Raw genomic sequence first — 26,635 nt, 5'->3', positions numbered from 1 at the left:
TCATTTTTCACCTCCGGCATTAGCTGATGATTCTAAAATCATGATCCCGGAATATGCCACGAGGAGGCTGCGCGGTAGGATTTTATACATTCCATTTTAGTTTTTTGTATTTTTTGTTTTTTTTTTTATAGTTTTGTATTATTTTTTTTTATTATTTTTTGTTTTTTATATTTTTATTTCATCGTATACATATTTGTATAATTATTTTATTACGGTCTTTCTTTACCTTATTCCTCAGTTGTGGTCATGAAAGTTTTTGAAACAATCTTTGATGCATGATATTCGATATTATAAATTTTAGAATTATGAGTTCTCAAACGAAATCAACAAATCCCTGAAAGTCTTTATAACAAGTTTCAAAAGACTGTGGATTCTTCGAATTTATGATCCGTCATATTGGATCCATCATATTGGGTCATTTTGAATTTTACAATTCTGACCTCAAAATCGTATTCAGAGACCCCTATATACAGAAATAACTATATACAGAACTATATACAGAAATAACCCCAAAAACCCCTATATACAGAATATGACAAAATTTGCATCATTGAATCGCAAAATAAATGCATGACGCCAATTGACGTTATTGCCCATCTGGACACGTTTCTCTTTGACGCCAATTGGCGTCATTGCCAGCGAAGGGGTTAAAATCGACAGCACTAGTAGTTAACGAAAGGCAGCCGAATTTCCGATCGAAACAATGGTTCTTCTCGTCTCGCGGTGCGCGGAGTAACGCACTGGAGATTAAGACATTATTCATAGGATGCAGTTAGATCGGGGCATTCGCCGCGTATGGTAATGCGGTGTACTACTTTCGGAATTGTCTATGCGTGCGCGAAAGCGAGACGGCCCGTGATGACTACCTTCGGATCGCGGCGAGGCAATTTTCGCCGACTAACTGACCTACCTGCTTATACAGCGCCGCGCTGCGATCGGGACTGCCCATCCGCGTGAGCATTTATATCGCCGTAGCGGGGCTAAGGAGCGCGGACGGTACGTAATATTTCGCCTAGGCACGAGCAAGACTCGGAATATACGGCTGTGTCGGTAAATTACGGCCATTAAATTATGAATATAGCGGCGAGCGCGTTTTACGAGAATTATTTCGCCGTGTAAAGGGAGAATTTATTCGCCGCGCGAACATTAATTCTTGCGTGCCGGTGATGGCACGGCGTGGTAGCGCCGACGATGCGACTCGGCACCGTGGATCGCGCGGATCAGCCGTAACTTGTACGGAAACGCGGCTGAATCGACAACTTTCGGCGCAATCGACGGTTCAATTTATGCCGTTAGATCGCGTCGATTCCGGCCCTTGATTAGAATTAGGAAAGCTGTGTTGCCTCGAATTACACGGTTATAATCGTTTCATTAAAGGTTTATGGTCACCTATGTATGTGGTATGTTGAGTTAAAGAATGTGATACAAACGGCCAATGGTACATCGATTGTAAACGTTTTTAAGGGACGGCAGAAGCCAAGAGCAAACCCTGATTTGGAAGCTTCGTGCGGCAAGAACGCGAAACATCGATTTATGTACACTTTTTGTGGTACCTGCGATTTCTCGTATTCGGCTTTGCAGATGTTGTATTAAAATTTTTACGAAATATATTGAAGTAAAAGAATACATCCATAAAGTAAACTTTGAGATCGATTGAACACGTTTGTAAAATATTTCGAAAACGAAACTTTACGTTTCCTCGCTTCTGATGTCATTAATCAAGATGGCTGTGAGACAGGAACTTTAAAGTCGACAGAGGGAACTATGGAGACCTCTCGCGGAAACCTCTCGCGAAACAAGCAAAGGCATTTTTCGTTTCCTGACTAAAATACGAAGAGGATCACTTTATAATTGTGATACTTGTAAATAGGAGAATCATTTACAGAGACATACAGAGTATATTTTTTTAGAAAAAGGTTCGAAATAAAAATCAGATAATTTATTTGAATGCGAGTCCACATTTTAATATTCATTATAAATTTTTAAAGGTTTAATTGCGCGCAAAATCCGGCTTTGTACGTTACTTGATAATTATCCAAGGACGAACGTCGAATTATACTTAAAATTCTTGTAGGGTACGTCGAAATAAAGTTATATCCATAAAATTACATTCGTGATCGATTGAGTATATTTGTAAAATATTCCGAGAACTTTCCTTTTACTCTAATAATCAATAAATAGCCGTAAAATTAATGTGGCAAAATCATGAGGGAAGATAGGCTAAAAAGGAAGATTGCATGTCACATTAATTTTATGATTATTTATTGATTATTGAAACGAAAGAAAAGTTTTTGAAATATTTTACAAATGTGTTCAATTGATCCCAAAGTTTACTTTATGGATGTATTCTTTTACTTCAATATATTTCGTAAAAATTTTGGGCCTGCATTTTCTTGCTTCTGACGTCGTTAATCAAGAGTTTCGCAGCGAGGGATTAGTAGTGCGATTCTGTAACTCGTTATTGCAATTAACGACAGTCTTGTTATCGTTGCGCAACTTTTCTACGGTATGAAAAAGCTGTGCAACGATAACGAAATGCCAATATCCTTAAAGTATCGTATACGCAGAGTGGCGCACACTTTTTTATTGATACAACATTTTCGAGTCTTCATACTTTTGCACGATGCGAAATTGTTCCCAAAGTGAGACGTAGCTTATGAATAGCTTAACGGAGAACTGCACCGGTATTAAACATGAAGACACGATGTAATCACTAACGTGTCTTTAAGTGACAGATGCGTTCTCGGATATCGGCGCATTTGACCAGATCTATCAACGCTGCGCCTCGAACAGTTAGATGATGTTGCTCCGACCGGTTACACGACTCATACACCACATAATCTACTCGCTCTTCCCGCAGAAAATTGTGGCGTATCGCATGGCTTCGATTACCCGCTGCCTGTACAAACACCTAGAATACACATACACGGATTCCTAATATCCGATGCCCGAAGACGTGGAGTCCGTGGGGCATCTGACACGAATATGTAAATCTGCCTATGGTCGCTATAGCTAGACCGAGCTCGGTAATTTTTTGGCTTTCCTTGCTTTTCCGGGTTAAAAAGTTTATTCACAAAGTATAAGCTGCGGGCAAAAATAAAAAAAATAAAAAACAACAACGTGCGGAAGTAGAAAATTCAAATTTATCTTTCTAACGTAATTCTAGTATAACGGGCATGTATGATATCGAAGTTTATTCGGAGTTTCCGCTATTTTCCTCCAAACTCACAGTAACCATAATCGCACCGACGGGCGCCATCGGACGCGAACGTGCTCCGAATTCCGATCCGAATCGCGGCCTAACACCCTTCGCCCCTTTCCCACATACGGTTATACTTCATCTTCTTCTCTCTCTCCTCTCTCTTCCTCCCACGTTCTCCTCGTCCATGGTGTCTCGCCGCATTTGGAATTCAGACAGGGGGTAGACTGTAAGGGGTGGGGGAGAGGGAAGCGAGAGGCCCTCTCGCGATTATCAAAGGGGAGGAGCTGGTGGCGCGAGGGAACAGCGTCAGGGGTCTTCGCGCCAGATAAATCTACGTCGCGATCTGCGTTCAGGAACGTCGTTATCGTGCGTATACGTGTATACGTGCGCTCGCGCACCTGCAGGCTTCGCATGTGCGTGGCCCGGCCGTACGGGAGCGGGCTATCGTCCATCGCGAATAGAGGTTTCCGAGGGTGCGTCGGACTTAACGATGGAAAGAGAGGCGCATGGACCAGCTGTTACCGATATTACCCCAACTCGAACTTTGTTTTTCAAACGTCGGTCGACTGAATTATGGCGACGTTTATAATTCGGACAGATTACGCCGATCGTTAGGGAGAAGAGGGGTAGGAAAGGCAGTATCTTATGAAGATGATCGTGAGAGATCTAGCGGTCGACGTTAACCAAACTCGCACATCGCTTTCCCTCGTGTTTACGGTGCGACGAAGTAGCAGTAACTTTTGAAGAGACATTGTTGAAGCGAGTAAGATAAAAGTATCAATGCCCGGACCTAATCCTGAACATTTATATCGTTTTGATCTTTAAATATGAATATTATATTTAAATTTCTGACATAGAAGAGAGAGATAGAGAGAGAGAGAGAAAGATATACATGTATTAAATATATACATATACACTGTTGTAGTGTCAAATTATACTCAATTTGAGTTATTTTTAACCATTCCTATAAGTCGCCACTGCTCCTACTAAATATGTCGTTAATTTAACTAATGTAATGGAGTTAAATAATTTAACTTAAGAAATGTATTAAATTTGACTAAAATTTAGTTTATTTTTTATTATGTGCACGTTAATGTAACCTTTGTTTTCGTAAAAAAATGACTTAATATTGTTTTAAATGGGTTGATTAGATGAGGTTGTTTTTTTAAACATGTATGTTGTTTTAAACACATGTTTTGTGTTAAAATAGTAAATTTTGACACGCATGATAGGTAAAAATAACTAAATATTATTTAACTCAAGAAATTGGTTTAAATTTGACCCTCCAATATTTAACAGTGTATTCTACGTTAAAAATTTAAATATTCGTATTTAGAGACAAAAAACAATAACAATATCCAGAATCAAATACATGTCCGGGAACTGCACAGAGAAGAATGTTTGGTATTTGCAACTATAATTATACAAAGAAATAATTACTATAAATTATGGTCAAGATAAACATTTTTTAATCAATTGTACTACAATTGTTAGTAATAATAATGTTATATGCATGTTATTATTACTACTATCTTTGTATTGGAACAACAAAAAATATTAGGTTAAGGTAAAATTAAGGGCTAAACCATATTTTTTGGTTGTTCCAATACGAAGATAGTAGTAATATGCATATAACATTATCACAAAAATTAGAGTAGAATTGACTAAAAAATGGTTGCCTTCATCATAATTTATAATAATTATAGTTACTAATACCAAACATTTTTCTCTCAGTGTGGTATTTATATTTCTACTTTAGAACAATTTATATTTTAGAAAATAAACGGCGAATTGCGATTCGATTCAACGCGTCATTAATATAAATTTCTATTAAAACGGATCAGTAAAAATTCTGATTGAATCAGTAAAAGGAATAATCAGTGAGTATAATGAGTATTCACTAATTTTCAGTGAAAACACTTCCACTTTGCTACTGTGTCTTATATCTCACTAATTTTTATTAGAAATTTTGATTGGAGTTACGAGAATTTTGTTCAGTTTAACAACATTTCTCTGATTAACTTAAACAGGATTCTGGTATCTCCAACCGGAATTTCCTGGTTCGTACATATTTCATGAGAAATTTGGTTAATCCAACCGTTTCTCTTCATTTCCGTGTTGAATTAAGATTTCACTTTAAAGTCTGTAGTATACAAATTCGTTATACGCTGTACCAAATTTAACTCTCTGTGTTCGTAGTGAATTAATGGCTTTCATGTGCTTGCATATGTCTTACGTGAGATGACACTGTCTATATTATGATGCAAATCGCATTAATAACGAGAACAGTCTTATTAACTGATCCTTTTAGCGAGATTTCATTGACTGCAATACTATACTTATAGCTGAACCATCAGTTATAAGCAAATTTCAATGAAAAATACTCTGAGTGTACTTTAGAGAGCCGATACCACTTTCATCTATCGTACGGGTTACAAATGTGAAAGGAGGTAATTTTCGCAACTTGTACATGCGTATGCGATCAATTAAGCAGCCCCCGGAAGCAATCGAATTGGCACAATAAGAGGAAAATAATTGTTAATATCGGCGCCGGTGAGATCGGGTCACGGCGGCGAAAGTAGAAATATCAGTGAAACGCGTAATTCGCTTTCGTCGATAGTAACTTTCATAAATTATTTATCTGTTGGCGCGCACACGCATAACCACGATGCACCTGCGCCATAGAAACTCGTTGCACGGTTTACCTACTCCTGTCATTCGATTCGATTACCGTAAGAACCGGATTTCTGCATGATCGTCGAGAAATATGTTCGCCGATAGGGTAACTCTCGCATCAGGTTGACACGGGAGAGTCAGGCGAGACGGAAATACAAGCGCTAATATCTATCGCCCGGCGCGAGCGATCGCTGCCGCGGAGAATACACGAATCACCTGCTTATCTAATTGCAGTCGGGGCTAGTATACGCGTTCGCTCTCGACCACGCGTATCGTATCTCATTAAGAGCCGTCGCGACCTCAACCGTCGTAAATCGCAAGATCAAGATCCTCGCGTCGGTCTGGAGCGGTCTTCTCCCGGATCTTTCCGGTCCCGAGAACGAAGTCCCGCTGACTGGGTAACTTAATGTCCAAAACCCACTGAGACATCACACTGAGAGAGAAAAAAAATGGTTGATCTAACTAAAATCATGAAGTTATTTTCGACCTCAACCATATTTTTGGTTATTTTAACATGGAAATGGCGGGATTAACATATATATAAGGTTATTATCACTAACATTATAGTAGGATTTAATTTAAAGAACGACTTTCTCGATCATAATTAATAACAATTATTTCTGAATGTTATTATAATTACGAATATCACACTGGGAGAAATTATTCAATAATAAATGAACAAACGTATATTACCGATTAAAATAATGAACAAAAATGAATTTTTGATCCAATCAGGAAACATCCGATAGGAAATATCGATTCATAATTTTTTTATCGGTTTATCTGATGAAATATCATTATAATCGAAAGTATTCGATTAGATTTAATCGAATATCCTGATCGCATATAAAAATTTATCGGTATTTCGGAAATATCTATTTGTTAATTTTTTATCGGATAATTTCTTTCAGTGCAAACATTTTTTTCTCACAATATAGTTTTTACATAAATTATTATTTTATAGTAGAAGAATAAATATGTAAAAAAATATATAAAAAAGAAAAGATTTTAAGGAAATTTATATTTTCTTGTTTGAACAATATTTTATATTAGTATAAGTAAATATGTATTATTAGTATCCAGTAAATAAATATTTTTTTATTCCTTAACTATTTTTCTCTCACAGTATAAAAAGAAAAAGGAAAAAGAATATGTATTACTTAAAGACAAAAAAAATGTGTGCAGACGCAAATTTTCAATTACACGTGGCTACAACCATGACGACCCTGAAAAACCAACAGTGCCCTAATCCGAAATTTTTCACGCATCTGTCGTTCTCTAGAAAACCCGCGCGTGCTTTCAAACGGAAGCCTCGAAACCGCAGCCGTATTTTATCCCTGCGTTCGCACATTGTCAGCTGTCGTGTTTCCCGGTCAGAAGACGGGAGGGACTCTAGTTTGGGAAATTATTGACTGCAAAAGAAAGAGAGAGGGATCGAGAGAGAGAGAGAGAGAGAGACACAATGGAAAGTGAGTCACCGGCAAAATGTGCGGCACGGCCGACTCCAGTACTCAAGTTTCCTCCCTTGGGGACTCCCGCTAATTGGCAGTTACTTTCTACCCGATGTCTACCGGCGTTGGCGTACACGCAGTAGGCGCGCATGCATATGCATGCATCGCGACGTAGCTTCGTTTGGAAATTCTTAGTGCGCGGATTTACGCGATAGGATGCCCTCGCGACCTCGGAGTACCTACGACGACAACGACGACGACGACGACGACGACGACGACGAGAAAGGCGAAGCCCGCGTACGCGCGCGAGAGACCTTGTTCTGGGTTCTTAACAGCGGGATTCTGTTGGACGGGGAGTAAAAATGGCCGAGTATTTACAGTTTACACCCCATTCGTTGCGTGAAAGATCGCGCGCGCGCTTAGGTCTTAGCGTGGATGAAAATTATCCTGCGTTTAAGGTCGTAATAGCTCGCGGCCCGTACAACGCACGTAGGCGAAATAACGAAGGCGTGTTGTTACTAAAATTGCATCCAACGCCTAGTATAACAGTAATTGAAATATGTTACAATTACACTCACTCGGTCTTGAAGCAGCGAGGCGAAGCTAGGTCTCCTCAGACTCCTCGAAGATCTTAAAAATAAAACAATATAATATATAAATTAAATTTAATATAGAGAAAAGGCAGTAAGAGTTATACAGAGTGTCCCAGAACAACCTTCGAAATTCTGTTCAGTTTGATTTAATGTACAAGCACACGATGATAGATGTCGCCACTTTATCTACCATATCTCGCGTGATCATTTACAAATCTTCTTTAATTAATATCTCGATAATTAATGCGAATATTGCAAAATAGTATAGGAACTTTTATGGTCATCTCAATTCAAATTATGCCTCCATGAGAGTTTCAGAGATTGTTCTAGTTCTGCATAGTCGCAAATATAAGTATGAAATTTAAAATTAAACATGTTACATACTGCGAGAAAAAATGCCTTGACCTCACCGAAAACTATTGTTATTTCCAGAACCAACTATATCTTTTTGTTGTACTAACAAAAATAGTCCATATTATACCCGATATCTTTACTTGATTATTTTGGAGGCTTTTGCAAGATTGTCTTGGAAATACTAAAATTTTAGAAATACTAAAATGATAATTAAAATTTATTCTCAGCAATTCACGTGCAATTCATCTAGAAGGCAGTGACTTTGAAGCACTGACATTGACTATGGTATACATATCGGAATTCGGAAATCCAAATATAACTTGCGAAGTGACAAGTGGAGAAGTTTTCAAATTCAATACAGTATTATCTACTGGTGTGATATACTGGTGTGAAATTATTTCACACCAGTATATCACACCAGTAGATAATTACCCGGATACATAATTACCCCGGTTGAAATTTTAATTATCATTTTGATACTTCTAGAATGATCCTACTTCTAGAATAGTCCCGTAAAGACCTTCAAAGTGATCAAGTCAAAGACACTGAACATATAGGACAATGAACAGAACCTCAAATTTCTAGAATCCTAATGAGTTCGCAGACATAATATTTGCTCTCAACATTTATTGAAATATTCTTTTCCGATTGGTAAAATTTATTTATTTATTTGGCTGCGGACAAAGGATAACAACTCCTTTTATCCATATTGCTATTTTAGTGTAGATATCGTTGATCGTATCGAAAACGACCGATCATTCTGGTCGGGAGTCGGGGAGTCGTAAACATTAGCGAGACGCGAGCGATAAATTTTCGCAAACGTGCTGTATATTCATACACCCATTACGCGCGGTACCGTTTGGAATTCTTTCCGCACGCCTGGTGCCTACACGCTCGCTGATCGCCGTAAGAAGTATGTCCCTATATAAGACGTATCTGCCAGCAAGAAGCCTCATTACCTTCTTCTCGAAATTTATCTTCCTCGTACGAGACAGCACGGTCGACGGCGGTGGTTGAGCCTCGGCTCGGCGTATTACGCGAATGCTCATTCGCATCATTATCGGTGCTTAATCATTGGCGAAAAACAAGCGACCGCGCCGCGCCTTTCGGCCACCTCCGGCGATGCCGATCGCGAAGCTTTTACCATATTTCGCCGACTAGAAAACGCGCCGTTTATCGCGCCTCCCTACTCGGGAATTCGAAACGTCGAGTATTTCTCGCTCCTTAATTAGCGGATCCGCCGCGACGGCTCGAGCGACGGCAGGAAGGAAGAAAGCAGAGAAGGACCCGACGGAAGGATGGTCCAGTGGGACTCCTCTCTCTTTCTCCTCGCAGAAGGCCGAGATGCGCACCGACTCATGCATTATGTATAGTACGGGCATACAGCCCGGTATACCGAACACCTAGGAACATTTCCCCGACGCGCAGCAACGCGCCGCAGCGTCGGTACCTGTATTTATAGAGGTACGCAAATTGGCTACAACCACACACCGCTGGTGCCGACGCAGCGGCGCGAATGCCTCGTCTCGCGTGTGGAATACGCGAGTCGTAGTCGTCGTTAAATCCGTCGATCGGTTCGCTGCGTCTTCCAACCGAATAATTATAATCGTTAATCGAACAGGAGAATCGCGAAAGATCAAGCTCCCGGCATGTTACACTTGCGACTTCGAATCACCGCGCAATTCACCCTTCCATAGACACGTGACTCTTGCACACATATAGAGAGAAAATAGTCGGATTAACCAAATTTTCAGCAAAATCTTATTAACTTGGACAGGATTCTGGGAACTCCAACCGGAATTTCCGGTTCGTTCACATTTCACCAGAAATTTGATTAATCCAAACCCTTTTTTCCATGTGTAATATTTCATTTTTATTTACACTGAGAGAAAAAACGTTTAAGAGATAAAAAATACTTATTTGGTAAGTACTAATAACACACTGAAAGGAATTATTCGATAAGAAATTAACAAACGGATATTTCCGATCAAAATACCGATGAATTTTTGTATCCGATCAGAAATATTGATTTATAATTTTTTGATAGATTTATCTGATAAAATGCCATTATCAGAAACATTCGATTAAATTTAATCGGATATAAAAATTGATCAGTATTTTGATCGGAAATATCCGTTTGTTAATTTTTTATCAGATAATTTCTCTCAGTGCATATTTATACTTATACCAATATATAAAATATTTCCTAAATAAAAAAATATACATTTTCCTAGAACCATAGTTTTTCATAAAAGTAAACATTTATTTTATTTAAATAAAAGAATCTAGATTTAAGCAAATATATTAGTACCTACCTATATCAATGTTTTTTTTTATTTTTTTAATATTTTCTTATCAATATGAAAATTGGTATACCTTTAATTATAAGATATATCTGATGAAATTATTGGTTTCTTATTAACATACATAAATTTTCGCTTGAACATGCATACATCTCGGACATACATACGTCGCGCAATACAAGTTTGGTAAATGATATTATTAGTATGCTATATTATTCAAGAAAAATTCTCTGCGTGTACACAAGCAGTTGTAAACCACGTTTCAAGCAGAAAATAATAATATTTAAGCATCACCGGTTTACAGGCTATACTTAAAGAATATTTTACTTCACATTTCTCGTTAGAGAAACATTTATGTTTCTGCGTCTGGATCGACCCCCACTTGCGTCCACTTGCGCGTTAATATTAGTTGTTCGTGGACGATTACGGTTCTGATATTACCACGGTAAATCGACCGTTGCGTTATTCATTGCGTGCTATCCGTTGCGTGCTATCCATCGCATTCTTCAAAGTACTATGTAAATATTAATTCGTACGTGGCGTCACGCGAAGCGAAATTCGCTGTAACGCCGGAAGGAACATTAAGCGAGAACTCCCCGAATTGAAGGAATGAAACGAACGATCTCTCGCGGCTCGTATCGCGTGTTATAACGATGTAACCTGTCGTACTCCCGCCCAAAGGAAGAAAAGGTGTCAGTTAGTTGGTTGTTTTCTCCGTCAGATAAAAATACGACCATTCGTTGTACCTGCACGGCAAGTACTTGTAATCAGTGGGTCATTTATACTTCAACCTGTAACGACCCACTCGCGGAAATACCTACATTTCACCGGCCGTGCGTGCAACAAGAATAAATGAACGCGCCTTGTTGTTTTCGATGTGACATGATAGCCCGTCGCGTAATCTCGTGTCGTTTAATCGCTCGTGTTTTCCATTGTATGCTAGTTCTTCTTGCAAACGACATAAATTCTTTGCACACACGGCTGTGTGCGTATCGAATTCCATTTTATAGCACAACGCTTGACATTCCGTCAAACAGTTGCAACTTTTAATTAATAGTCGGCGTGTTACGTAACGAGTACAAGTTGTCGTTACGAATGTAAGGGCTACCCGAGTTGACATTTTAACTACTTTCGATCTCAATATTCCGTTTAACTTTGATATTCTGGAATTCACATCAACTTCTTTTGATCCTACTTTACCTATTAACCTTATCAAAATGTCTTCTTTGGAACTTATAGATAGCATTTTGTGCGTTTTCAGCCATTTAGGACCTATTATTTCAACTTCTTGGTAAGTTAATTGATAGTTAAATCATATGTCTGTCTTTTTTTTTCTTTCAATTTAGACAGACATATGATTTAATTATCATTTAATTTAACAAGAAGTTGAAACAACCCTTAGAGGCGTAGGGTTTCAGTTTCAGTATATATTAGATACACTGATCCTTCAAAATGTAGAGGTGTTAGAAAGCTCAGATCGAATGTAGGGCTAAAATTCCGACTCGGGTAGCGAAAGATTCGGGAAACATTGCGAAATAGGACTCCATTGTCGCTGCAGGAAATCCATTTCAGTCTATTCAGCAAGCAGATCATAATTTCTCACGTATTGTTGCGACGAACATCCGTGGATACTCGTCGTGTACTTGAGATTTCTCACGTAGTAACGTTTCGTCATATCTCCGGCAAGAAGTGTATGTACAAACGTGCATTTGAATAGCAACTCGGATACATCACTCGCCATTGCACGTGTGGAAAGTGCAGCGGCACGAAACGCGAAAGAAAGTAAACTGAGACGGGAATTTCGCTGTGTAATCGCGCAGTAGCGACGTGACTTACCGTACACATGAATAATAATGTGCTCTCAACGGAGCGTTTTTGTAACAGAAGCACCTTTCTACTGTGTGAAGACATTTTTACAGACGCGTGAAACATCCCAAGACGAAATTTCGGCTCCACTTTCTACCTGAACTTTCTAACATCTATACATCCTGAAGGATCAGTGTAATACCCATGGAAACTGAAATCCTATTTCATGCCTTTAAATAGTAAGAAACGCACAAAATGTCACTTGTAGCTTCTAAAGAGGCTAACCTGACGACAGTAAGGTCTTAGTTAAGCTCTATTAGAATATTGATAATAATAACCTTATATGCATATTGCTACTGTCACTCTCGTGTTAGATCAATCAATTTCTTTCTCTCATGGTCATTTCTACCAACTTTGGTTAACTAAATCGGCTGGTTATTCTAAGAGAATTAACCAATCACAGTTAGTCAGAATTGACAGATATATTTAGTTAATTCCATTGGAATAACCAGCCAGTTAAGTTAACCAAAGTTGGTAGAAACTGGCATCAGTGCACTTTGTAGTACACTATTATTATACCCGGCCACGTTTCAATAAAGTCAAGATCAAGACAACAATTAATTAGCGAAACATGCCATACACGCCTATCGTGTATCCAATCTTCTATCAACAATTCACCGTTCGATCGAATCTGCCGTATGTTTTGTCAGTTTTGCACGCACTAGATCGAGTACACACATGCAAGCCGATACTTGTCAAGGTTAAACGTTAATTGGCCGTCGCGAGCACGATATGCGATCGGCATCGAAACGACGCGGGATTATTAGCTTTATCGAGTATGAAAATTAAGACGTAGACCGACCGTACTCCCTTTCTCCCTCTCTCCCTCCCATGCCTTTCTTCATAGTAGGCCTCGGTACACGCGTAATTCTGTGTTAGAGCCGTCACGTGTGTGCAAACTCTCTTTCTCTCATTCCCGCATAATCGATACACGCTCTCGTCGAAGTCGGCGGACCCTGAAGTCACGGCAAGCACTCGGTATAAGTAAGAGCCTTCTCGACCCTCCGCCTCGATTTACTTACGCCCTTCCCTTTCGTGCACATACAGACACACACAAATCGCGCATAGATACGCCACTCAACCCTTGGCTCAGCATCGTGACGATAAATGCCCTGCCAAAGACCCTGCCCTTTACTTCGTTAACCTCTGGCATAAGTATTGGCTAGGACGATCAAGCATACATCGGCCCGAGCAGAAACGGTCGTCACTACTACGAAGGATAATGTTTTCGCTAGCTTAATCCCGCTCTATGGAGGAAATAGCGATTTCGAGTGACTGGGAGTGAGTTATGGATGTGCGAACTTGCCCGGCGACTCGTGTCGATCGTGATCGACAAAAGATTAATCGAAGAGCGTATGGTTCGGCGAGGAGGGATCGTCTGTGACAAATTGATGCGCGACACTGTTATTCCGCCTGCTGTCGGACACACGCGTAACCATTACTCGCCGAGGAACTCCAACTGCGAGCAAATAACAGACGCATACCGTTAGAGAAGCAACTGATAAAGAAGATACGTGCCCGCCGTCCGTACGAGGCCACCGACACGCCCATGCCCGTGCGTTTTACGATCGCGTTGATACAGGAACATCCCAAGCGGCGTCCAACAGCACTTTCGTGCTGCTGCCAACGAAGCCGCATTTTCCCTCCTCCGTGAGTAGCAGACGAGAGAGGTACGTAGCTCGCGGCATCAATCAGGGAAAAACGGCGAGGCATTCCTTTCGCTCGTATCGCGAAAGTGCAACCTCGCGGCGGCAGGGTGGCCGGTGGTGTTCCCTCGCCAGCCCCCTTCCTCTCTCCTTTTCTTCTCTCTGCGCGAGGGTTAGGCTCCTGGCCCATCTTAACTAAGGCCTAACTCGACTTAAGTGCGACCCGGTACGAGAGCCGGCATAAGTGCAGGCGGTCGGTTGTTGCGCCTCGCCCCGACATAAGGAAGTCTCGACGGCATCGACCGGTGCGGCGGCGGCGGCGCGGCTACTATACTAATCGCTCGCACGAAGAAATCAAGCGGCCGGTGCAACAGCAGCCGCCGCCGCCGCCGCCGCCATCGAGAGCCGTTCCACGGTGCCGGCGCTGCCGCTAATTTTCCCCTCATTACAGTTCAATGCGTTCTACGCCGCCGTTGCGAAACTCGTTAGTGCAATTGCGAGCCGGGGAATCGCGGCTCTCGCGAGAGCGCTCCGGGCGGGACGCCCACGTGTGTAATGGGCCGACGGAGTCAAGGCTGTGTCAAGTGCGGCTTTAACAAAAAGGAGAGAGGGAGAGATCAGACCGAGGCGAGGCGGACTCATTGTCGGACTTCGATATATCGAGGATGTAAACCGACTGAGACGCGCGACGGGATTGAATTATTAAGTCCCCGCACAGAAAGGAGGATATGGACTTTTAGGCGATTTGGGGACCGCTAGGTGAACGCAAATTTCTTATTTTTTCCTTCGTATTTTCTCCCGTAAAATTAAAAAATCGAACTTAAAATTACGCCAAGTAAAGGGAAAAATAGTTATAGACATTTAAACATTGATTTTCCCTGAAGATCATGCATTTTTCAACACTGCCATCTTAAATTAGCACCTTTTCCCTTTACCTGGCGTAATTTTAAAGTCGATTTTTTAATTCTACGGGAAAAAATACGAAGGAAAAAATAGGAAATTTGCGTTCACCTAGCAGTCCCCAAATCGCCTAAAAGTCATATCCTCCTTTCTCAGTGTTCTCCCAAATGCAGATTAGGTTAGCTTGCAACCGGAATGCCCAACTTTGTCCCAAAATAGATTATTCCACTACAATACCAATTAGGAATGTCACTCCCAATATTCCTCGCATAGAAATTTCTTAGTGTTCTCCCAAATGCAGGTTAGATTCAAATCAGAATGCCCAGCTTCTCCCAAAATAGATTATTCTGTTGCAATACCGATTGGGAATCCCAATCTTGTTCCAAAATAGATTATCCCACTACGATATCAGTTGGGAATCTCATTCTTGTTCCAAGCATGGATTGTTCAGTACACAATAATAATTCGGCGTCCGAGCCTTTGTTTGAAAGATCGTGTCATGTGTACCGCGTTCGATACACGCGGTTCGATCATCGTCGGAGATTTTTTTCTCGATACCAAACACGCCTTTGTATCAACATCATATTTGAATTTGCGTTCGACTTCACTCTCTTCACTTTTCAACCTCTTGACCTTAAGCCATCTAACTTTTAGCCTCGACTGTTATTCCGTCGCGACTCACTTAGTACTCGTGACAAACATAAATCAGTCGCGCAAACAGCGTTATTTGTGTAATCCTATAACTGAAAAATTTAGCTGGTACGCGAAACCGAATAAAATATTTTAAGAGGGAGCTAAATTTCTTCGACCACATAGCCACAATATGGTATCACTTGAGTGAAAATATAGAAGGCACAGGTTCGCATATTCGAATCAAAATGATATCATTGTTATAATGCTTTGTTATAACTAATGACTAGATTCAGCGGGTGAGGAGCGCCGAGGCGCGGTAAATACAAAACGATCTCGATTACGACGGAACTGAAATTCAATTTGTACTGCCGGGTAAATTAGGCCGGGAGCAGTCGGAGCAGTGGCGGAAGAATTCCATTAATTGAAAGATACGATCCCTCGAATTGTTCGACTCGCGTATACATATCTCCGTTGGAAATCGCAATTTCGCTCGTCTGTATGATAATTCGAGCACGTCGTGATGAAAATACACGAATGTACGCCCGGGTGAATATTCCCTCGCGGCCGTCGTCGCACGGATTCGCCGATGTGGGCGGCACGAGATCGATCGTTATCGTCGCCGCGCTGACGATTATTCAGTAATTACAGCGAGTGATTGTAAAATTTTCGGCGGCGATGATGGCACGCAAGTCGCACAGAGACGAGACGAGTTTATAGCCGCGCTGGCGTCTTGATAAGTAGGGCATTATCTTCGCGCGCGGAACACTCGCGCGGAGATTGATGAACGGCCGCTTTTTTTCCACGCATCTCGGCGAGCGTAATGAGCCTCGGACCGGCTGCATTTTAGCGTAGACGACACGCGCGCTCTAATTACATCCATTCTCTATTGCGCGCGGTACGCGCACATAACGCGCATGTCCGAGTGTGATTTATGCCGCGGGAACTCTCCCGCTCTACCCTCTTCCTGTCTCTTTTCTTCTCACTCCCTTTCTCTCTCTTGTTCGCTCCTTCCCTCTCTCTTTCTCTCTTTCTCTGTCTGCGAGCCGCAGGTTAACTTAAGATGTAATCTAACTTAAGCCTGGTAACGCGCATCCGCGCGAGCGTTCTCGTACGCAGGTGATGGACGACGTTAATATCATTATTTGTTGCAAATTACGAGAACGCGTTACTACGGGGGATCGACCGGGGTACTGCGAGATTAACGGGCGCGGGATATTTATCAAATTGTACGGAAGAAACGGCAAAGTGGGACGAAAGCGAGAACTCGCGCCAGCGCGCGCGGCCGCCGCGATATGCGAGCTATGATTACCGATTTTCATGCGCGTTTACCCGCGAATATCCCCGAGGACGGCGAAATCACGTGCGCCGACCGGCGATACGCTCTACAGCTTGAAACAAATATCGTACTCGCCGGGAAATGCTTGCGAATGCGTTGCGAAAGTCCGCGTATACGTAATTTCCGATAACTATAATACGTGTCGTCGCGTTCGCCCGCGGAGAGACGCGGACAAGGTCTCTACTCTCATGGAAAAATTGCATAATGCATGTTGCAACGTGGACATAGGTGGTAATGGAGAGTAAGTAGCGTTTCATTGACGTTGTCTAAGATCTCGTTACTTTAAATTGGATTGGACTTGATACCCGAGGGGCACCGTCAACTTGTTCTAAAAATCACCGCCAACGCGTTTCACCTCTGACAGGTTTAAAATTAAATTAAATTCGCAGAGTGTAAAAACTTACAAATTAAATCTTATAAAGCAATTAATAGCAGTATGAATTTTTTATAATGTATACCTGTTAAATATATTTTTTTAACAATATCTTGGTATAAAAAGATTACATTTTATGAATATTAATGAATATTAATATTACCATAAAATCGTTCATTTCAACTTGGTTCTGAATCGTATTTCAACGGTAACTACTCTGGCTTCAGGATATGATTTGACATCATGAGTGATTTGAAATTAGTTTCAGTACATTTGAAATTAGTATCAGTACATTTATTTATTCATTAGAGTTGTAGTTATCGATTCACGGAGGCTTTCCGTAAATTTCAAAACTATTTATTTATTTTACAAGCTCAAATTTTTCAGTGAAAAGATTAAATTTAATTTCTTGTAACTCGCATTTTGCAAAATATATTGTCTTTTTAGAAAATTCACTCCGTGAATCGATAACTACAACTCTAATGAATAAAAAATATATACTAATATTGATTTTAGATTATTCTTGTTGAGGCCAGGATAGTTACCATCGACGCATGATTCTTTTGCAGAACAGAATTGAAATGGACACAGTGATGTCAATGTTCATAATAAAATCTAATTTTTTTATACCAAAATGTTAATGTAATTGTTAATAAGCATATATAACAAAAAATCCATACTTCTATTAATTTATAACTTTTTACAAATCTCTAAATTTTATCTAATTTTTACTTTTGTCAGGCTCCTGTGACCGTCTGACGTGATAATATTGCTTGTTATTTCCAGGAGAAATACTTCCGAATTTTATTAGAATTTCATTAGAATCGTTCAATTTTCTCGTTTTATCTCTTCATCTTTACTGTGCTTTACTCACAGGAAATATCACAAAATGATTTACGATCATGGCTAACTATGCTCGTAAATCATGTGTATATCTTTAATATAAGTGGATGTTTTTCTCGTCCGAATAATGTTTTAGCACGGTGTCCATTTGAAGCTTTTTTGATCAAAGTCTAATAAACCGGCGAACGAAATCTCACCCGGCAAAGTGTATTCGTGAACGTCGACGAGAATGAACAAACGCAAGAATATGTTGTACGCGATATGGCGCGATCGGGGGTCTCATCTTGGAAACTGGAAACAGCAAACAAAGCAAGAGGAAACGTCATTGTTGATAAAGGCATTAGGGATTTTGCTGGTTTACTCGAAGTATAGGGCTCGCATAAGAACGCATCACGTACCGACCAAAAGTCAAGGCTGGCAACGGGAAGGGGGATGCAAGCAAAACAAAATACCGGTCCGCGACGTGCGAATCGTGAGAATCGGAATGATTAAGGGGAAGGAAAGCCCGGCGATCGGCAGGCGCGTTATTAAGACGTCGCGGTATCCATTGGCTCCCGATGAAGATGTTCGACGACTAACGAGAACGATGAATACCAGGTTCACCTCGGGCGAGAAGATTGCGGTCGGTGGCGAGACAGGGGAGAGACGGTGCGAGGAGGGGGAGGGCGATGGGAGGGAAGGGAGGAAGAAAGGGGTGGCGGCGAAGGGGGCCGGGAGGACCACGAAACCGGAGGGAGGGACGGCCAACAAAGCGCCTGCAATCCACGAGTACCAAAGGCTCAAAATAAATTGCTTCGTGCTTCGTGTCTCGCATGCTCGATCTTCGGGGCAAGAACCATGATACCCGGAGCGAAATCGTGCGGATCGGTAGGCAAATTAGGAGACCGCGCGGACCCCGAAGGCGCGACGGCTTCTAATGGAGACGTTCGGGGCGACCGGGAGGGAAACAGGTGAGCAGGGGGGAGGAGGGAAGGGATGGTACGGGGGAGAGAAGGTGAAGAGGGAAGGGAAGGACAGACAGAATACGAGGTAGTCCCTCCGGGCGAGAAGGCCGTGGTCGTTTTCCCAAGCGAGGTGGAAGAAGAGGATGAAAGAGGCCGCTCCGCAGAAAGACCGATAGGGAGGGGGGAGGTGGAGCCGATTCGTAGGTAATTCGTTTCTCCTTTTCGAACCTGTATTTAGGCTCTCTGCCTCGTCCCTCTCGCCCTTCCACGAGCTTTCTCTTTTATGTGTATAGGTGCGCGCGCGCGTATGTTTGCGCGTGTACGCGAAAGCAAACACCCTTTCCTCTCTCTCTCTCTCTTCTTTCTCTCTTCTCTCTCTGTTCGCGGGAAGAGGCTGCTTCTCTCAAATCCAACCTGATAATCGATCCAGAAAAGGTGCGGAGGGACCTTCTTACGATTTATCGAACGTCGTTAAGGTTCCGACGGGGTAACGGCTCACTCGACGCGGCAAAGGGACCGGAGTAAACGAACGCGAAAAATATCGTCGAAGATATATCCCCCGAGGCGCTCCTCCTCGTTAATAGTATCGCGCCTTTATATCGGCATTTCCAGCTTTTCTATCGACCTGTCGACGGCCGAAGTATCCTTCGCGAAATCTTCCCCGGAGCGTCTTCTTGTGGTACGGTTCTCGCTTCTCGCGGATTCGTCGGGTTACGACTCGCGCTTTCGCACAGCTTTTTCAGCTTGTGTTTTCGTTCCCCGTACAGCATAATGCACTCACTTTTATCTATCGAAATCCCATGGGTGAGCCCGCGCCGTGTTTCCGCCTTTCTCTCTCTCGGCAACACACACAGGATGCTCTTTTACATAATGTGCGCCGGTTCCAAGCGCGGCCAAGATCTAATGCCAGAAAGTATCGAAAAGTGCTCGATCCAATTCAATGCACGATGTGAGTAATATCGTTTCGCGAATGAGTTCAATCTTCTCGTACGGTATCTCATGGGTCGGCAAAACGTCGATCGCGAACGCTCGATCGATCAGACCTTATACCTGCTTGATCTTGTGGGCCGGATGCCTCGAAAAACAAAATCAATCCTAACGAGTTAAGTTGATATTATAAATCACTCTCGTCGTGCGCAGCAGAATTAATTGATACGAATGATCGCCAAACATTATAGTTAACGTGCTGTCATGTGTGTGTGTGTTAGCTCTTTTATATTTCTCTTCTCACTAGAACCTAGCCATTCCTGTCTCGATTTCCGTTCTAAATTTATTGTGGCATTATAAAGTTCCCAAAGCAAAAGTGTCGGTGCTTGGCTGCAATCCTTCCTGAGGCAATCCAGCCTCACTACAAATCCAGGTACAGTTAATCGTATAGAACAGATATAACAGAAAATCTCCGATAAGTCTCCGCCCATGAAAACCGTACTGTGTAGCAGAACCTAAGGATATACTGCAGTGAGGAAACAAATTTGCTTATCGTTTATGTGATAACATAAATTTAAAATACCGAAATACTCGAAATTATGTGTGTAGGACACTTTTTACGACAAACATCGTCGTTTCAGTGTTTACATGATCGCCGACACGAATTCCTTTTTTAGCCCGCCACCCGAGAAACACGTGTGCGATGAAAGTCAGTTAAATTATCGAAGACAGCTGCCGTAACATAAGCAATGTTCATCATGCACTCGCTACCCCTCATAAAGTGGCTTAACTGATCACCCCGCGTCGATTTTATTTTCTCCGGATGCCTAACTATCTAGCCTCTTGACTAAGAACGAGGAAAAATCTCGCCGACCCTCGAGGTATGCTGATATTCAAGTAACACATGCTGATGCCGTCGTAAAAGCACTTTTTGATTCGCGAACGCGCATATATTTATGTCCGCATAAATTTGCGCACAAAATGACAACACTTTATCTCACATAGAAAAATATATACATAACAGTTGCGATATTATTTCGCTTGATAATTTATCCAAAATTACTTTTCTTTATAAATGTGAAAATGATAAGGGAGGCCGTATTCGGTTACACATATTGATTAAAAAAAATAAATGTATGCAATATTTTTTAATATTGTACACATTTTCACGTAGATATAATATTAAAGTATAAAAGAAAAAATATTATTCTCATATATATTTATAGGTTTATACACAAAAAAGGTTATTAAGTTGTAAACAAAATCGGGTAAATGTGGTTATTCACTTTGTACTTAGGATTGGTCGTCACACATTTTTCATAGAAAGAAAGCAAGATAAATTATTTTTGTTTTAAAGTTTTAAGTGTTTTATTTAAGAGTTAGTGATATTTTATAATTAGATAAATAATCATTGAACTAAAAAATTAATAATTCGCATAAACTTTGTAATAATAACTTGGAGCTCTCTCTCTCTCTCTCTCTCTCTCTCTCTCTCTCTCTCTCTCTGTATCTATCTATCTGTCTATCTAAAACCTTACATATGCAGACTCATAGTTATGATATATATAATATAATACATCATTATGTATGCCTTAATGTTCTTGCATAAGACATGTTATAGCTACGTAACGAATTCACTAATCCCACTTGATTTGAGTTAACTTCGATCATGTGAAATAAAAGAGATTATATTTATAAATTATGTTGTTATGTTAACTGTTAAATTTGTTGTTATGTTGTTGTTATATTAAATTATGTTGTTATATTAACCAAATGTAGGGAAAATTAGCTAAACCCATAATATCTCTTACAACTAAAGGTAAATTGCGACCAGAAATCCCAAAACCAACAGATTAATAAAAATAGAGATAAGAAAAAATATACTCAATACGTCTAATTTTGAAAAAGTGCTTATAAATGTCACATGTTTTCGTTATAAGTCGTAACATGATAATGTACTAACATTACCAACTAACATAATACAAGTAACCTTTATTGTAGAAAAGAACATATGTTCCTTTATTACGTAAAATATGAGTTTTGATAATTGATCCCTATGAGTTTTAAGTCCGTCGGCCCTATTAATTCTATGCACGCGTTCCCGAGTTAAACTTAGAAGAAATCAATGAAGCCGAGAAGAGGGTAGCGTCATCGTAACATCGCCATGTCTAGTTAACATTATCAGCGATAACGGGAAAAAGTTTTCCGCCACTTGTAAGAAACAGACAACGAGGCAACGTGGCTTTCCCGGGGGGTTTCTTTTTTCCAAGTGGACACAAAACACGCGCCCGACCGCACTCCCTGCACTCTCCCATCCTTCACGGATCTGTAACGAGATCCTCTCGTCGCCGTCTCTCGCCGGATGCTCGTTTTCGTTTCTAGTTTTGGGAAACAGTCGCGCGGGATAACGGGCGCCATAAAACGGCAGTAAAACGCCGGTCCACCGCCTCCTTATAGACGTTGCGAGCACCATAAACACCGGAGATTATCGTTGCCTCCGGTGACGGTGCCGGAGAAGCGCGCCAACGTACGCGCGAACTTCCCTCGCGGCATCAGCCGGAAGCGGCCGGTTGCGGGACCACGCGGTGGTCATTTAGTTACGCGGATAACGGTGAGCTCGTGCCAGAATGCAGCGGCGGGCGCGCCGATGCGCTCCGACACGCAGCGCGTATATGAATCCCCCTTCCTCTTCTTTGCCCCGCGCTATGGGTAGAACGCGCGTACACCAGCCTAGGGAGCAAAAATCGGCGATGATCAAGGTGAGAAGAAGAAGAAGAAGAAGAGGAAGGTTCCGAGACGGGACGGCGGAATCCGTTCGCACGATCCGAGCGAAGCCTTCGCGCGGCGGCACAGCCAGCTAGCTAGTCAGCCCGCAATAAATATCCCATTAGGAACGCTGCGTTATAGGGAATATTATGTTAATTGCCCGTACGAACCCGGCCCGGCAATCCCAGTGCGTGCATGCGTGCGTACGTGCGTGCATATCCGTGTTCCGCATACGTGCGCGTTACTCAACTACGTCGGCTAATATCTCTGGTGCGCATAGTTGCCTCTCGGCGAAGCCGGAAACTTCGCCGCTCCACCGGGAGCTTAATTAGCATCCCCCAACCCCGTCATTATTTTTAGGTGGCTCTGATCGCGAATAATTGTGGCACCAATCGCGGCGCGCTAGTAAGAAGCCGCGGTTAATTTTCATACTCCCCAGCTCGATTGCCCGGCGTGACGGTGGAAACGTCTCTCATTAGTTCAAACCACACTCTACCCTCGCGGTGTTCATCGCACCTAAGCTGATTCCGTTCGGAGAGAAGGCAGACAAATTATCGTAATAGTGAATGTTTAAGGCTCCTCTGACGCCTCGTTCCACGGAATTTTAATAAAAAGATATTTGTACACTGAGAGAAATTATCCGATGAAAAATTAACAAACAGATATTTCCGATTAAAATTCGATTCCGATTGCTATTAGCATCACACATGTATAACGCATCTCTCTCATTTAAAGTTCATCTTTATTCAAAATTTTCATTTTTACTTAACATGTTGGCTATCAATATCACACATGTATGAAACATTTTTCTTTATATATCTACGTATAAATAAATGAGATATAGTTAAATGGTGTGTTAGATGGCGTGTAGATTAACGTGATATAAATTTGAAATCATTTTAGTGTATTGAGTTAAGTATGAGGAATCAGATAAAGGAAATTATGTAGGAATGAGTGAATAGGTAGTGTGTATAAGTGAAGGCGAAACAAGACGTTAGATAAGGAAATAGAATTCAGGACGGAAAAAATGCATAGGTAATAGAGATTATGGTGTCATAAGGAACAGGTAGTTAGGATAGTATAGATAATGTACAAGCAAGCGCGGGCATAAATTAGTATGGTAATTCAGAGGTAATTATCGATAGAGGAAATGTATAATGAGTGATAATAGAAGATAGAAGTACACAAGAGAGTGATGGAAGAAAAAGAGGATATAAGAAACGAAGAGGAAAAATTCGGATGGGATAAGGAAATAAAATAAACGTATAAAGGAAGAAAGATAACATAAGAACTGATAGAACAGGAGTTGTGCAAGTAAGAAGGGTGAAGAATAAAAGAAAAATTATATGAAGAACTTTTGGTGACGTAAGCTGAAGGAGACACATAGGAAGTGAAAATAAAGGCAGAACAATCACTTCATGGAGTTATTATATGGAGTTATTATATGGAATTATTATATGGAGTTATTATATGGAGTTATTATATGGAAGTATAGAGCGGAATAATGAAACTAACAAGATATGAAAGGAAATTGAGAGAAAAGAGGATGAAGAGGAAAGGATGTAGAGCGATGAAGAGATTGAATAGAAAAAGAAAAGATAAAGGGATAGATATGTAAGATATGTTGAAAGGAAGAACAAAAATTGGAGTATTGTGTATAAAGACAGTATAGTTGATTGAAATAGGAAAGTGTAATTAGACATGATAGATAGGAAGAAGATGTAAATAGTGTAAAAGTTAGGTAAAAATTAAAAAGATTGTAAGAGAAGATTACAAGGACATTGAGATGATATTATAAAGTAAATTAGAAAAAGGCAATGTAATTATAAGGATATTAGCAACTAGATAAGTAGGAATAAAGAATGGAAGAATGGTGTGTGGATATTAGCAACTAGATAGGTAGAAATAAAGAATAGAAGAATGGTATGTTAAAGAATATAATTGTAAACAAAGTTCTTTTCTTTTGGCTACGTAAGTCAAATTATCTAAAATTAACAAACAAAAATTAACAAACGGATATTTCCGATTAAATTCTGATCAGTTTTTATATCCGATGAGAATATTCGATTTAATCTGATATTTCCAATCATAATGGCATTTTATCAGATAAACCGATCAAAAAATTATAAACCGATATTTCTCATTGGATTGTTTCTTAAATATTTAAATATTCCGCCTTTATATAATTTTTAAAATTATCCAACTTTTTGTAACTTTTATTACAATTTTATTCTTTTAATACGGTCCATTATACATGTTACTTAATGAAATATAAATATATACATATATATGTGTTTCTGTTAAAAATAACCTGATTAAAGAAAAAATTATTCAGTACTGCCGTACAAAACAAAAACGTTAGAAAATAACTTCTGCCAACTTTGAACGCAATTTGCGACGCCTGTGCGACGCCTTGGGCTAATAAAGACATTTATACAATCTCCGCATAATGAAACAGAGATTTCGCGGTTGGATAAAGAGAGCTTAATTTAAGAAGCAATCTTGAAGATTCTCATAAATTTCGGCCCTCGATAGCGCTCTCTCTGCGCTTCACCGCGCGTCAAGTATTCTCGGGAAGCGAGAAGACAGAGAGAAGACGACAACAGGGGTGCATCGAGTTTACGGAGAATTCCGTTATCGGAGACATTCTCGGGGACGTGCACGAAACCCCGCCGAGGTCTACGGGGGATTCCTAATTCCCATGCAAATAAGCCAATTTATTTGGCGGGCCAACTCGGAACGATTAGGCTAATACCGCCTCTCCCCGTCGCTGCAGCGTTTCGGGGAACGTCCGACACACGCTCGTAAACTCTCTCGTTCCCCGGCTGCGACTTTAATTCGCGGCTGCTCCCTCCGCGCGGTCGCTGGTGGTCCCGTTCTGATTAACAGTCGTTTCGATCGTAAATCGCAGGAAATCCCCGCGATCGCCACCTGATCACAGGCCGCGAATGTCTCTCGCCTCCGGGAGATGGTGCAATTACTCAAGAAGCAAAGAGTGCTCTTAAGAACTCGATTTTCTCGCGCTCGCTCGCTCGGCCGAGCTCGTATGAAGCCGTTTCGACAGGCGTAAATTATCATCGGGGCCGGCCGCGCGGTATTATCCGAAGTTATTTAATTGAGTAATTAAATATTATTCCGCGTTCGTCGCCGCGCTTGTACACCAGGAATATCGTCATTCGTAACTTTATGCCTAATACGATCTGTAACGCTTACGCTTTCAATTACCTGTAATGATTTGAATTTTCCACTAATTGCTCGAATCAATCTAAACATGTCGTGCGAGTCACTCGTTAGATCACGAACACGATTGCCGCCCACGTTGAACGGCTTATCAGTGTTCCGACTGCACGCGAACCGGGAAACATCGGAAAAAGGAATGGATAACACATAAGGTGGTCTTGAGACAGAGCTAGATCGAGATAATTAATGTCAGTAATTAATGAGTAGAATAAGAACTTATCTCGCCTCATTATACACGTGATTATAATAATACATCTGATAAGCGGAAAAGAGAATGACTTAAGATATATTGTCTATATCGTCACGAAAACATGCAATAAAATTTCGATAAAATTTCTAGATTAATATATACCAGATATGTAAATATGAAACCGGAATTTTTGTGTAGAAAATACACGTTTATTGTATGAAAATGATAAAAAATATTTTATTAGAAGTATTGCCCATCGCTAGCTATACATTTTTCCCACCTGTCTGACAATTTGTGGATACCACGCCAAAAAAACTGTTGCTCTTTTGAGGCAAACCAGTCATCGAGCCATTTTCGTACATTTTCGTAAGAAGTGAAACGCTGCTTAGCAA

General features: G+C 40.9%; 2 protein-coding genes across 2 annotated transcripts in view; one reads left to right on the top strand and one right to left on the bottom strand.

The window, feature by feature from the left end:
- Positions 1 to 26,635, top strand: part of LOC116843353 (TSC22 domain family protein 1-like) — a 118,897-nt gene that overhangs the window by 5,059 nt on the left and 87,203 nt on the right. The gene's annotated exons all lie outside the window — the stretch shown is intronic.
- The window catches only part of LOC116843437, a 215,305-nt gene that overhangs the window by 159,836 nt on the left and 28,834 nt on the right, over positions 1 to 26,635 (bottom strand). Inside the window, exon 2 of the mRNA XM_032813822.1 lies at positions 7,908 to 7,959. The gene's annotated coding sequence lies outside the window, so the exon portion shown is untranslated. The remainder of the gene's footprint in view (positions 1 to 7,907; positions 7,960 to 26,635) is intronic.

The sequence above is a fragment of the Odontomachus brunneus genome, unplaced genomic scaffold (assembly GCF_010583005.1).
Source record: "Odontomachus brunneus isolate Ranch 3 - 2012 unplaced genomic scaffold, Obru_v1 Obru_scaffold_032, whole genome shotgun sequence".
Lineage (NCBI taxonomy): Eukaryota > Metazoa > Arthropoda > Insecta > Hymenoptera > Formicidae > Odontomachus > Odontomachus brunneus.
Note: the sequence above shows the minus strand (reverse complement) of the source record. Positions and strands in the feature narration are given on the sequence as shown.